The following is a 15,459-nucleotide window of genomic DNA, read 5'->3' on the forward strand; positions in this document are numbered from 1 at the left end:
TGGCCTCTGGGTGCTACCACGCTACAAGTGCTAGTAAGGGAACACAGCAGGTAGGAGGCAGAATAGGTTATGATTTGCGGAAAATTCCCATGTTGCTATAAACATTATTTGTTTTTACCCAGTTAACCCCATGTTGTCCATTTACCATCAACAGTGTCGTTGCTCATCTGATCCAGGCTGTAAATTGCTCCACTTCTCTCAAATCTCTTAGCTTTGTCAGCGGCATTTGCAGCCGTTTGGGAATAAGCTGTGGGATGCGGCGGTGCGTTGTTGGGCTGGCGGATTTTTTACCAGTGCGTGGCAGGGTGGGTAGTCAGTGCTCCAGTGACAGTGCTTGCATCTGAAGAAGTGGGTTTTTTTTTTTTTTACCCAGGATAGCTTATGCCCAAATAAATCTGTTAGTCTTTAAGGTGTCACCGGACTCCTGGTTTTTGTGGATACAGACTAACACGGCCACCCTTCTGATACGGAGCTACAGCAGTTTTCACTGCAGAGAAGGTACTTTCAAAACCCCGCAGCGCGAGAGACAGAGGAGCAGGCTCATGGGTGCAACCATCAAGCACTGACTCTCCCCTCGGGCGGCAGCAGCGCCGCCACCAAGGAGCTGGGCTGCGGGGACGCCCGGCCGAGCGTGGGCTTGGCAGCAGCCCTCTCCCGGGCCCGAAGCTCCGCGCTGGCTGCAGGCAGGGTGGCCGCCGAGTCCCGCTTTGCTATCGGGCTGTGCAATCACTAGTGGGAGCTGGAGAGGGCAAGCGCGGAGAAAAAAAAAATAAAACAAATAAAACTGCAGCGCCTGAGGGAACCTGGCGGGGAGAAACACCACCACCAGCAGCGGACCCAACTTTGTGGCGTGGAGGCGCAGCGGCGGCAGTGAGCGGCGCCTGCTCTCCGTCCCGGGGCCCGCGGACCCAGCGGCGGGGGCGGCCTGGCAGCCGGTAAGGGAGCTCCCCGCGGGGCGCGTCCTGGGGCCAGCGAGCTCCGGCAGAGGCAGGGGTGGGGGGCGGAAATGCAAAAGCCCCCCCGCAAGAGGCTGGGTGGCTCCGCTCCGGGGCGGGGGCGCGGCGCTTGCAAGCCACAGGCGGGGGAAGGCGCGGGCCGCTTGCTCCCGAGCCGGCTGGGGTTTGTGTGCAGTACCTGTGCCCTGGCAACCGGCCCCGCGCCCCGAGGCGAAGCGGCGCTGGGATGCTGCAGCTCGGGCAAGGCGGCGGCGGCTCCTGGCAGTCGGGGCTGGGCTGGGGCTGGGGCTGGGGCGGGGAGGGAGCGAGCGAGCGAGCTGCTGCAGCAGCGGGATCAGGGGACTGAGAGTGGGGGGGGCATGGGGAGAGCCCCCCCCCCGCCCTTGGTGATTGCCTGTGTTGGGGCTTTTCAAGGGGGGTTCTGACTCTGAACTAAGTTTTCCACCCTAGGCTCCTACTGGCACCCCAGGGAGAAGCGCCCTGTTTCTCCCAGGTGCTGCTGGGCCGCCCCGCTTTCATTGCCCTGGGAGCTGACGGTGCTCGGTCGCGCTGCAAACCAGACCACTGCTAGCGTGGGCCCCCCGCAAACGGAGTTAGGAGCCCACCTGTTGGTACCCAGGGTTGGGAAATGTTGGCGGTTTGGGGGGTGTTTAAGTAGCTGCTAAGTGTGGCTTGCATGTGGAAATGTTGCGGGCAAAAGTGTAAAGGGGTTTCGGTTGATATCTCCGTGTTCCTGAGATCAAATCAGCTACTAGGTTATTATTTGGTACTTGGCGTCCTCTGCCAAGGGGCTGGGTTGGCAAGGGGTGGAGATAGGTTGTTATGCCGCTTTCCCCCCCTCCCTAGCACTCTAATCTTTTTATCATATCACTATTAAGTTGATTGTGTTGATAGCTTCATGATTGCACTTAAACCATGCCACAGAATGGACCTTAAAGACTGCAGAAATTAATTGCACCTGTGCGTCTTATTCCAGCCCGCCCCCTACCTGTTTTGATCAGAAGAACTTGATACAGTGTTTTCAGTTCGTACTGGAGCATAGTCTGTGTTTTCCAACCTGCCTTGAGCTGCCTATCTGACTAAATCAGATCAGTGATAATGATTTTTGGCAGCTCCTAGGGATTTCGCAGGGAGAGCTTCCCCTTTAACACCATAAGCTGAACTGCTCTTGGAGGGACATTATTATTATTAAGGTGGAGACTGAATGACTCACTGTGCACTCAAAGGTGCCTGTGAAGGAACACAGAGAGAAAAGTCTTTAAACTATCCAAAAACACCTAAAAATAAACATATTACAATTGCAAAAACATCTGTAATGTTAGCAAAGAAGCATCAGCTGAAGAGAGGTAATTGTACTCAACAATGCAAAGGGGGCTGTTAAAGGACAGGATATTGGCTAAAAAAAGTTGAAGTTAATTTAGGCAATTTATGTGGAAATACCACTGAAATCGTAAATCAGCAGCTGGATATTAATGGGATTCCTACATCTATACTCACCAAATATATATCCAATTTCCTAATTTTGCAGCTACATTGGTGACATTTTTAATCCTGTTCATTGGTTGGAAAAAGCGGTGGAAGTCTCATCTAGTGATCTTTGAGTAACCATAAGCCAAAGTATAGGTGTAAAGCCTCCTTTAACATTTTTAGTGGTCATATAACTGTGTTCTAACTATAAAAAGAATATTCAAAGATTTGCAATTGTACATGACAGAGTTCTTCTAATCCCTTTAGAAACATTTGCTGTAGAGATGTTTGTTGAGAATATGGCATTTTGGCTTCAAGTGCTTTAATGTCATTTGGTAAGTCATTGTAAAATCATGCAAAACAATTGCCTTCTATTCTGTGAGTTTGCCATTATTATAGTGATGTTTTGCATGTAAAGCATATTTAAAATTACACAATACGTTTAATTTACCATGACTTCAAACATATTTTATAATCATGCAAGTCGGGCTCTTTTTTTTTTTTTAGTTTTAAATTTAACTTAATGCAAGAAAATTTGAGACAGCATGTTATTTGTCTAATTTGAGAGGCTGTTTAGTAAGCCACTGGATCCTTTCCTTTTGGTCACATGTTACAGTTTGATATGATCTCATTACTCCTATGTCAAAAGCTGTTGGTGCATTTTTAATGACACTGAAATGTGCTTTTAAATCAAAATGTCTGTCAAGATAAAACTTCTTTTATTGTGGAAGATAATGGAGAATGCTGTGAATTGATGAAACAAAAGTAATTCTTTCTCTCTCACACTCTCAAGAATGCTTCACTCGTTGTTTATAAATAAGTTTTGCTCCACATAAAATACTGACTTATAGTGTTCAATTTTCTGAAGTTCTGTTTTGAAAACAGCGCTTACCCAACTCATTGCTAGCTGACTGAAGAGCCTGATGAGAGGGTTTCACTTGCTACAGGGAAAAAGTAAACAGTTAAAACTGTATATTCAGAACAAATACATACCTGCTATACCCAGCGCTATTTTCTGACAAATAATTATATTGAACAACTTTTAAATATATATATATTTTTTTCAAAAATTAAAATGACACTAAACTAGAGATGGCTTGTGGAAAAGTCAAGGAATGCACAGAGGTGTTATACTTCAAATTTGAGTTAGTGCTGATTACATTATTGCTAATAAAAGGCAAAATTCACGCCATGCAGAGGGCCAGCAAGAGGTCTCTGCAGCACTTGTGTTCCACTTCAGGCCTGGTGCATAGTCCCTCTGCACAGGAGTGAGTTTCACCCAGAGCTTTTTTTTTTAATCGTTAGAATGCAGTATATTCAGTGTTAGATTATGCGGTGAAGTTAAGTTATATGGGTCACCGTATTTAAATGTTGTGTTATTAAAAAGACCTTGCAATTATTTTAAAAGAAGGAATACAGAATAATAAATTGTGGAGCTTGACCTTCTTCCCGCGTCTTTGTAACTCCATTGACTTCAGGTGAGCTACTCCTGATTCTCACCTATGGGAGAGGAGAATCAGGGTTTCCAAGTCTGATTTTTGTAGGTACTTCCACCAAATGCAGACCCCCACTTTGTGTATAAGACGATTGCTTTTTGTGGAACAGCTATGGACTATGGCTCCATCCTGTAGTGTGTTGAGGCTGTCACCCTGAGCCAGCAAAGCACTGAACAACAGGCTGAACTTCAAGCGTGTGAGTCGTCCAATTGGAGTTAGTGGATTAAAGTTCAGCATGTGCTTAAGTCCTTTGCTGGGTGAAGGCCAGAATGCTCATTATTTTTCCTGATTGAGCCCTCAGGTCTTGAAATTTTCTTGCAAGAGAAATGTTACTTGGTGGTAACATTAAGTGACAGATTCACCAAGAACAGTTCACAAAGCCAGAGCTTTCTAGCCTGTTTGTTTCTGGATTTGTTTTCTATGCATTATTTCCTAGAAAACACAAAGAACAATATGTAAGTGATTGCATCCATTGGCAGGTGTGTGGAAATGGTGAGAGTTAGAAGAAAGCACTTTTTCAGGTGGGATATGTGAGTTCCTACTAATATGAAAAAAGTAATCTTATTTCTCACATGTTTACAATCTTTTCTATTTCTAACAGAACTAATGACTCAGTACTTCCTAAAATAGATATATATCTCTTAGATTGTAAGCTCTTTGGGGCTGGGATTTTCTTTTTATTGTGTGTCTACACAGTACCTAGTACAATGGGGATGGCATCTCTAACCACTGCTATGATACAAATAGTAATAAAACCATTTTGCAGTACCTGATTTCAAATTTAATTAATCCTTGGATGCTTCTGAAGACCTCAATTAAACTTCTGAAAGGTATTTTCTCTCAATAATCAGGCAGCTCTAAGGGCAGAATATTGCACTAGTCCACTTGGATAATACACTGCTATCATTATTCCACTTAAGGAGTTAGAAAATTTAGATAGGTTTCAGAGTAGCAGCCGTGTTAGTCTGTATTCGCAAAAAGAAAAGGAGTACTTGTGGCACCTTAGAGACTAACCAATTTATTTGAGCATAAGCTTTCGTGAGCTACAGCTCACTTCATCGGATGCATTCAGTGGAAAATACAGTGGGAGATTTATATGCACAGAGAACATGAAACAATGGGTGTTACCATACACACTGGAACCAGAGTGATCACTTAAGGTGAGCTATTACCAGCAGGAGAGCGGGGGGGGGGGGGGGCGGAACTTTTGTAGTGATATTATCTGAAATGGGGGGAAATGAAAGAAAGATGTAGTGTATGTATAATGTTGCTTCCCTCAGTTTAGGGGCAATGCATTTCTCTTCATAGTCAGGATTCAAATACCTGAGGCTAAACACAGGGCCTAACCTTGCAGAGATTTACACAGGTTAGTAACTTTGTACCTGTGAGTAGTTTCCTTGAGCTCAGAGAAACTACTCAACTGAGGAAGGTTACATGACTAAGCATTCACAGGATTTGGGCTATATTTCGTACCTGGCAGCAAATGTAAAAAAGCTTGTTTTACCACATGTCCAGGAACATTCCTCCACCTGTAGCTTTGTGTATCTGCCATGGAGTTATCTTTGGCCGCAATATGAACTGCTGATAGAAATGAGTGATTCTGATCTAAATGACAACGCTTCTTAAAACTAGACCCAAAACACATGGACTCATCATATAGTAGCTCCTTTTTTGTATCGATAAACTACTGTTGTTGCATTGTCTGACATAATATAAATATTTGGCCTTGATGGGCAAAACTCTGAAGGAGGTGACTGGAAAACTCTTCACACAGCTATCAGTTCTAGTCCATTCATATGAAAACTGGTTTCTATCCTGGTACAAGTTCCAAAGCATGCTTAGCCCTTACAAGAAGCACCTAGCCTTCATTCAAGAATCTCTATCCCAGTCTGGCTTAAAGAAGAGAAATATAACAACAGATAGAGGGTAAGAGTTTCAAAGGCACAAAGGGGAGTTTGGTGCCCAATTCCCAGTGAGCTTTCAAATCTCCCTTATAAATAATACAGCACTTTATATCTAAGTATATCTTTATATCTACCATCCCAATTCTTCTGATGCATGTGAGAGGAAAGAGACTTGCATACCGTAGCTAATGTAAGGTGGGCTCTAGGTTTTTTAATAAGAAAACACTGTTAAAGTAACCAAAATATTTTTGAAAATATAATAAAACCTTGGTGTATGTTTACTCCTGCTCTTCCATGTGTTCAAATGCTGAGCTGCATTTTCTCTCTCAAACTTCAGCATTTAATGTAGTTGTCAAGAAATAGTGGCTTCATGTGGGATTGTTAGTTATTCCTTATGATCTGCTCAAGCCACTTTTAATTTTTGTGTATGTGATCTTTTCTTTTCTGTAAGTAGTTCTAGCATGTAGACTTTTATATTGTGCTGCACGTTCTTCTACCACACTGGATTAATCTCACTGATGCTTTTAGCTTGGACTCCAATATTTTCTTCCACTCGTCCAACAATTTATTCCCCCTTTGTAACAGGTAAATAGTAACTCTGTCTTTTGATTCTGCTTTTAGCTCCAAAAATGTGCAAGTGTTTGTGTACTCATCATTAATTTTTCAGTGAATTTGAACCTCCCAAAACATTAAAACGTAAATAGTCAGATTCAATAGTCAGATTCAAGATTGTACTGGTTCCTAAAGAGGAACAACAAATAGAATAATATCTTTGTTATTTAGCATGCTGATTTTTGGCTCTTCAGACTATGCAGTACTGGATGCAGACATATACTCCACCCCTGCCACTTTTCCCCTGCTTTCCCTTTCTCTTCAGTGTCCCGCTTCTCTTCCGTGTCCCCGACTCCCTTCACTTTTCTTTCCATCTCACTTATCCTCTCCTAACTAAACACCCAATGACATTTGCTAATATCATATTGTTCCCTTTTCTTGTGGGTTCTCCTTTGCCCACCCCTTTTCTATTTAGATTGTAAGCTCTTTGGAGTAGAAGTGTCTATTACTCTGTGTTTGTAAAGCACCTAGCACAATGGCACCCCATTCTTGGTCAGCCCTTAGGCACTACCATAATAAACGTGATAATTAATAATGAGTACAGAGAGATCATCCTCTATCCTGTCTGCATTTCCTCTACAAGTAAAACTGTAGCTTTTGCTTCTCTAGCAAAGGCTTTAATTCTTACCGGTTGCTTCTGCACTGGTGATGAATGCAGGGTGTCTGACCTCTCTGTTTCTGATCTCTTTCTTTTGGGCATTATCAGACACGATGTATCTCCTGTCACCCACTGGGCTGTGTGGAGAAATTGCACCATTTCATCCAGCAGAATATCCGAATCCCTTTGCAAAGGAATTATTGATTGTCTTTTTTGTAAGGAAAGGGATAAGGAGGTTGTCAGATTACAGAGCATCATACACACCTAAATTTGGAGTAACATTATCACCTTGCAGATGTCTGTCGTGGGTGTTAAATGTCGAGCTTTTAAATGTGTAGTTCATTATTTTAATTTTTCCAGAGCAGTTTCTCCTTGGTACTTCTCAGCATCTCGGGGGGCTCAGATGACAAGATAAACTACTCAAGATTGTTTCGTGCTTACCGTGATGTTATTACATCTCTTGATGAATAGTGTCAGGTGGCACAATTTTGATCTTATGTCCACAGTGTAAATTGAATTGTAACTCAATTGAAATTAAATGGAGATACACCCCCAGTTTAAAAATTGAGATCAGAATCAGGCCCACAGGAAATCCCAGCAGGATTGTTTCCTGGGAACTTTTGCTGAGTCTAAACCTTTTTGTTTTGTTTTAAATGAAGATTTTCGCAATTGAGATCATGAAGATGGCCTTCTCCCTTGCTGAGTTTACACCTTGTTATTCTGAAACAGTCATGCAAAGAGAAGTGGAATTCTGTATTCAGTTTTCTTGGGATTTTTTACCTCCATTATGAAACAGCTTGAAAGGTTCAAATCCTGTTCTCCTTTCTCACATGAATAGTCCCACTCAAGTCAATGACGCTTCTCCCATGAGTAAAATGAGCAGGAAATTGTGGCTATAGTCAGGAAAGTGCTGGTAAAAATGACAGCTTGAGGTTCCATATTATTCTTTCTCTAAGACTCCAGGTCAAATTTGTTGAGTTTAAAAGTCAAAAGTCTGACAATCAAGAAGTTTTCTTTGCCACTTACATCAGCACTGCTGAAAATATTTGTGCAGCCAGACCTGACTGTAGCTGATAATTTTGTGGTTACCAAGAGGTCCATGGTATTACAATGACAAGTAATAGGTACATAGACAGCAGCAGAACACATCCAGTTAACTTCTAATAGCCATGAAATAGTTAAGTGCTAACAGTAGTGAAAACTTGTCTCTGTATTGTATGAGACAGTGACTAGCAGGGAGTCGCTATGATATGCTACATATGAATTAGATGGTATTTTATTTTTATATCTAAGTTACCAGGTTTTGTTTTGTTTAAAGTTGTATCCAAGCATCACTTGGAAATGCCAGCTCAGTTGATGATTTCCCTGCAGAATGGTGACCTTGCAGATGAAAGCTTGAATAGAAAAGGAGTACTTCTTTCCTTTTTGTCATGTCCTCATATATTGAACCAATTTATTTATAATTTTCCTTCCATATCTAGTTCTTGGAGTGCCATATTTTAATATAGGCCCTCTTTTTGAAGCAATGACAACTAAAATATAGGAAAATCATGGTTCTCTTTGATAATCTTCATTTTTGTTTTGATTAATTTTTTCAGTTATATGCATGAGTGCTATGTAGTTAGTATTTGACATTTTGTATTTTTGCATCATACAGATCATACAGAGAAAATCATTGTAATAGGTGCCCTGTTTATGGAAAAATGTATAAATAAAACTTAGGTACATTCTCTCTCATGTGTCAAAACAAAATGCACAGTAAGGCAGCTTCTTTAATAATAAATTAACTCTTGTATGGCTTTACAAATTCATAACTCCTTATATAAATTGAACTTTGAACTTCATTGCCCTTAAAGTTATTATTTTAACAAAAATTTAAAATCAGCACGATGTTTTGCTTAAGTGGAAATACAGTATATGGGGATGTGTCTGATGAAATAATATTCTAAATTTGCACAACATAAAACCAGAGGCTGTGTATTTCAATGAATAAAGTGTTTGGCTCATATTTCAAAGATATTGAGTTAAATCCTTATAAATATTAAAATATATTTTAATTTATTTTTTCTATGAACTGGATTATAAATTCATGTATTCTTGCCACTTTTCTAAAAAAAAAAAAAAGACACAAAATTTTGTAGGTGACATAGAATATTTCAAATGTAAAAGCCAAGTCAAAAAGGGTGAGCCTAATTACATAGATATGTAAAAGCAGCCACATTAGAAAAGAGCCCTTTTAAAAGCCCTTTTATTCCTTGAAGCGACCAGCACTTTTGCATGTGCACAGCTTCATGTATGTATATATTTGCAGGATTAGGGCTTTAATTAGGATTAATTTAATTTCCCCCTTTCCAGATTAAGAGACTCCAGATCAATTAAAGATCACAAGGAGAGAGGACTAACTGGTCCCAACTGTTGTGATTAATTTGCCTACTGTAAATAGCTGTTTTGATGGATATCCTATTTTCAATATGCCAGTCACTTCCTTTGTCTGCTTTACCTTCTATTACTCTTGCACAAATATGGCAGAGGATTGGGCCCAAATTGTTCAAATGCTGCAGATGGAAATGTTTGAAAAACTATATAGGAGAGACTATCAGTGGTCAAGAGGGTTGTTAATCACTTGATGGACAGCCCATTTGATCAATGGAATAGGCAGATTGTACTGTTAAAAATTGCTGCTGATGAATATATATATATATATATTGGTAGAGTAATTTTGTTTCAATTGTAGAGGATTTTGCAGAATAAAAGTATCCATTTAAATGTTTTCCTTTATGTGGCAGTTCTTAAGCTTAACTATAAAGCATTTCTTTTATTGTAAAGGTTTAAGACCTCAGCTTACAAACAGAATTTGGGCTAAACTGTGCTTCCCTTTACCCACGTTAGAAGCCCAGTTCTGTAGTTAGTATGAGAAAGGTAGACAAAGAAAGACATGCCTGTTGGTATTTACATAACTTTTAAAGCACACAAATAAAATGATTTGTAATCAGATAATTAAAAATCAATTCTTCCTTTATGTGCCTGCAAAGGTTAGCATTCAAGACTCCTCTTTTCCCCACCAAGAGAGGATCTCTCTTCCTCACGCACAGGCATGCGCATCCACCTTTTCCAGACAGAGAGTATAAACATTTTTATAAGCTACATCTTCCCTAGCTAAATCGGTTCAAAGCGTATGGTGCTCATAGACTGTGTGTGTATGCACATGAGAAAGATTTGGACAGGACAAACATAATTAATCTTGCTTCTATGCAAGATGTATTTTGAAGGCAGGATATTATAATTGAGATTAGGTTAATTATCTGTATTGGTTACCAAGGTTGAATGTATAAGATTTTCCAAAAAAGGCATTTATCTTCTATTATAACTGTCTTTTGTGCAGGCATTTGCAGCCTGGAGGAATCTCATTAAGCACATACAAACCCCACTTGATTCGCTTTGTCTAGAGGCAGGCCTTTAGGGGCCAATTCTGAATGGGGGCTCCCTGCACAGCCCTTAAGCATGTGTGCCGTCTCAATCACTTCAATGGGTTGGCACAAGATTGGGACCTAAAGATTTGAGATACACCTTTTCTAAAGCATTTTGAGATCCTTGGGTGAAGAGTGATGCCTAAATCCAATGAATTGTTATGCATAGTGTGCACATTGACAGTTATTCTGTATAGCAGCATTTCTCAAACTGGGCTCCGCGGACCCTGGGGGCCCCAGAGGGTACTTCAGGGGTCTGTGAGCCTCGCTGATGAACGCCTCCTCCTCTCTGTATCTCCCGGAGGCTACTGAAGCCAAACTGGGAGATTTTAGGTGCTAAAAGTCCAGCGGTGCAGCGGGGCTAAGGCAGGCTCCCTGTCTGCCCTAGCTCCGCGCCACTCCTGGAAGCAACCAGCATGTCCGTGTGGCACCCCCAGGGGGAGGGGTGCCGCCGACTCTGCAACTGTGGGGAATTGTGGGGGCGGTTCCTGCAGGCAGGGGCAGTGTGTGGAGACCCTCTGACCCCCTGCCTAGGAGCCACTACCAGAAAGATGTGCCGGTCACTTTCGGGAGCTGCCCAAAGTAAGCGCCACCCAGCCAGAGCCTGCACCCCTCATCCTTTCCCACACCTCAACCCCCTGCCTCAGCCCAGAGCCTACACCCCCTCCTGCACCCAAACTCCCTCCCACAGCCCACACTCCTACCCCAGCCCAAAGTCTGCACCCAAACTCCCTCCCAGAGCCCACACCCCCTCCAACACCCCAAACCCCTGTCTCAGCTTAGTGAGAGGGTGGGGGGGGGTGGAGTGAGCGGGGGCCTGAAAGAGGTGTGGGGGGGTGGGGCCTTGGGGGAAGGGGTGGAGTGGGGGCAGGGCCTGGGGCTGAGCAGGGAGGCTTGGGAGTCCCCGAAAGATTTTTTTGTTTTGTTACATAACTGCATTCAAAAATAAAACCATGTAAAACGGTAGTGCCTTCAAGTCCACTCAGTCTGACTTCTTGTTCAGCCAATTGCTAAGACAAACAAGTTTGTTTATATTTACGGAAGATAATGCTGCCCACTTCTTATTTACAATGTCACCTGAAAGTGAGAACAGGCATTTGCATGGCACTTTTGTAGCCGGTATTGCAAGGTATTTATGTAAGATTCATATGCCCCTTCATGCTTCGGCCACCATTCCAGAGGACATGCTATCATGCTGATAAGGCTCGTTTAAAAAAAAGTGTTAATTACATTTCTGACTGAACTCCTTGGGGGAGAATTGTACGTCTCCTGCTCTGTTTTACCTGCATTCTGCCATATATTTCATGTTATACCATGGTGACCTAGCACATGTTTGTTTTAAGAACACTTTCACTGCAAATTTGACAAAACGCAAAGAAGGTATCAATGTGAGATTTCTAAAGATAGCGATAGCACTCGACCCAAGGTTTAAGAATCTGACGTGCCTTCCAAAATCTGAGAGGAACAAGGTGTGGAGCGTGCTTTCAGAAGTCTTAAAAGAACAACACTCTGATACAGAAACTAAAAAACCTGAACCACCAAAAAAGAAAATCAACCTTCTGCTGGTGGCATCTGACTCAGATGATGAAAGTGAACATGCATTGGTCCGCACTGCTTTGGATCGTTATCGAGCAGAACCCATCATCAGCATGGACGCATGTCTTCTGGAATGGTGGTTGAAGCATGAAGGGACATGTGAATCTTTAGCGCATCTGTCATGTAAATATCTTTTGATATCGGCCACAACAGTGCCATGTGAATGCCTTTTCTCGCTTTCAGGTGACATTGTAAACAAGAAGTGGGCAGCATTATCTCCTGCAAATGTAAATAAACTTGTTTTTCTTAGTGATTGGCTGAACAAGAAGTAGGACAGAGTGGACTTGTAGGCTCTACAGTTTTACATTGCAGTCAAAAGCAAATCAGGTTTTTTTTGTACATAATTCTACATTTGTAAGTTCAACTTTCATGGTAAAGGATTGCATTATAGTACTTGTATAAGGTGAATTAAAAATACTATTTCTTTTGTTTTTACAGCGCAAATATTTGTAATAAATATAAAGTGAGCACTGTACACTTTGTATTCTGTGTTGTAATTGAAATCAACATATTTGAAAATGTAGAAAACATCCAAAATATTTAAATAAATGGTATTCTATTATTAACAGCACGATTATTTTTTTTAATTGCTTGACAGCCCTAATATTTATATTTTACAGCAGTGGCAGAGGGTCTTATCCAAACAGTAGGCAAAGCAGCAGGCAGATCCATGTTGTGTATTAGAAGAAAATCACTGAGAAAATGAATACATTTTAACTTATCTGCTTATGACTTTTCTCTGAGTCTTTTTCACACTGTGACCCTTGAGATTTGTCTTTTTCCCCACTGCTGCTTCCACAAGTAAGCAGAAGACAGAAAATTCCTGAACTGTTGTTTGAATGCCATCATTAATTTCCCGTTTGTTTTCTCCTGTCTCCAGCAAGATCAAGGTTATATTAAAAAGAAAAGTAATCGAAGCAAACTAATTTGATTCCTTTAAAAGAATTTTCAGAGAATAATACAGACTCGTGTTAGCAATGGGAAGTGTGCAGTTATTAGTCTGCCAAGGTTATTGTCACCATCGACAACAAGTTGCTGACCTAAAAAAGGATCTACAGAAATCAACAGTTTGACCATCTATGTTGGAAGAGAATGAAGGTCTCTTCCATTCATTAAATTTTGCTCAATACTGTTAGGAAAGAATAGTCGTTCTCTTCTTAAAGGCAAACTAGGGTATTGTCAGGGCTATCAGATTTGGGGTGAAATTCACTGAGCAGTAGAGCACCAGCACGTAAGTGTTGCCATGTGGTGTAAAATATAGTATTTTTCTTAAGGTCCCCTGGAGGTCTGTGAGTATGTGAGAATCAGAACTTCTGTTGAAAAAAAAAAATGGTTGTGGAGAAAAGCTTGGAAACCTGAAGGCAAATAAAAAGAACCCCATGTATATTACTATTATTTAAATCTCAGGCAATTTAAACCAACCTCATGATTTTTTGAGGCCTGATTCACGATTATTGAACATTTGAGGTTAGCAGTACGGTTTGTTACTTATTTTGATCATTTAAATCATGCACAGTCATTTTGCTGACCCTCTGCAGAGGGGGTGGGATTTCATCCTTTGTGCCCGCCTCAAATTTTCTAACACACCCTGACAGTTCATGCAGCATGATTTGGAAGGGTATGCAAAAAAGGAGACTTACCATAAGCGTCTGTCTAATCTACTGTTTTCATGCTGCCCATGTGCTTTCAGATATGGTGCATCTATTTGAAATATTTACCCCAATCTCATTCTTGCTCCTAGTAGCATTCAAACATGTTTATACAACCCTTTTTGGTTTTGCCATTTCCATTCCTCTTATTGCAGATTAAATTAATATAGACTGCTTTGTACAACTGCAGGCCTTGACTCTGCAATTGGATCTGTTCCTCTGGGGTCTTATCACCCACACCAATCCCTGTTGAAGTTAGTGGAACTCTGCATGGGTCTGCCAGTGCAGACCTGAATGTAAGATTGGGGCCTTTTTTATAGTTTTCTCAAGCCAAACTCCAAAACTGTACAGAGCTAAGAACAAGAGAGCAGATTGTATATAATATGATGGACAGACGACACTGGTGTTAAGGATATTTTATAATTTTTGAACATATTAAAGGATTTAAAAACATTTAGACATAACACTAATTATTCCGGAAGAATTAAGTCAAGATACATTGTAAGTTCTTTGGGGCATGGGCCATTTTTTTGTTCTGTGTTTGTACAATGACTGGTCCATTACTGGGGATCATAGTATAGAACTATAATTAATTAATTAATTAATTAATAATAATGAGATATGAGGTGAGATGTAAAAAGTCAAATCGATAGAAGGATGAAAAAAGGCTCTTCCCTCAGCAGCTCTAGTATTCTGGGGAAAGCCTTTGTATTGACAGTGTCTGGAGCCTGGCTCAGTGAGATAAGGTAGGGAAGAATTTACAAACAAAGGGCTGGTCTTACTACGCCGTACTCGTGTTTGACTTTACTACCATGAATTGTCTCAATGAAATAACGAAATTACTTGTGGTAGTAGATACAAGCATATTCGTGAATAGTTTAATTGATTTCAATGAGGCTACTCTTGGTTGTGTAACTTTAGCGCCCTTTTGGCCAAGATGGAGTCTGCTCTGCCGGCAGCTCTGGCCAAGAGACAGTGCGCGCAGGAATGCAGCAGGAAAAATCCCCTCTACCCCAGGGGCATCTGTTCCAAATCCCCCAGAGTGAACACACACACCCCCAGGAAAAGTACAATGGATATAATAAAGGGAGATATTTATTTACAGAGGGATGAGAGGAGAAAAACAACAAGGGGAAGTATAGGGGGAGCAGTAGAACAGTGATGCTTCCAAACCAAGACCCCACAGGCCCAATGGTAGCACAGTCTGAAAGGACAGACACTGACAATGTGTCTGCACACAGAGTTCAGGAGTCCTGAGCAAAGTTCCAGTTCAGTGCTGAGTCTTGGGTTCTCCTGGTCGTCTTCAGCACCAGTGAACTTTCCCCAACAAACCCCTCCGGTGCCCTCTTCTGCTGCTCTCTGCAAAGCCACACAGAGCGACCACCTCCCCGCTTAACTAACTAGCAGCCTCCCTCCTTATTCCCAGCGCAGAGTCACAAGCCCCAGTACTCACAGCCCCATGCAGCTCTGGGTGGCAGTGATGCTGGGTCCAGCTCTGGCCTGTCCTTCTCGGGCGATTCCTCCCTGGCACAGTGCTCGTCCTGGCTCCTGTCCTGGGGTGTCCCCAATCAGCCACCCTGTCCTTCCCAGGCTTCAGGCAGGTTCTCTCTCCTTCACTTTTTTGTCCAGGGCTTCACGGCTGCAGCCCTTCTCTTCCAGGGCTCCAGAGCTACACCCCCAAGTTTCCCTCCTTTCTCTCACTGCTCCCCCTCCC

General features: G+C 41.9%; 1 protein-coding gene across 2 annotated transcripts in view; it reads left to right on the plus strand.

Annotated features, from left to right (window-relative positions):
- The first annotated feature begins 247 nt into the window (after nucleotides 1-247).
- The window catches only part of BMPR1B (bone morphogenetic protein receptor type 1B), a 350,045-nt gene continuing 334,833 nt past the window's right edge, over nucleotides 248-15,459 (plus strand). For both annotated transcript variants that reach the window (XM_074950638.1, XM_074950637.1), the window contains exon 1: nucleotides 248-935. The gene's annotated coding sequence lies outside the window, so the exon portion shown is untranslated. The remainder of the gene's footprint in view (nucleotides 936-15,459) is intronic.

This window comes from Natator depressus, chromosome 4 (assembly GCF_965152275.1).
Source record: "Natator depressus isolate rNatDep1 chromosome 4, rNatDep2.hap1, whole genome shotgun sequence".
NCBI classification, from domain to species: Eukaryota; Metazoa; Chordata; order Testudines; family Cheloniidae; genus Natator; species Natator depressus.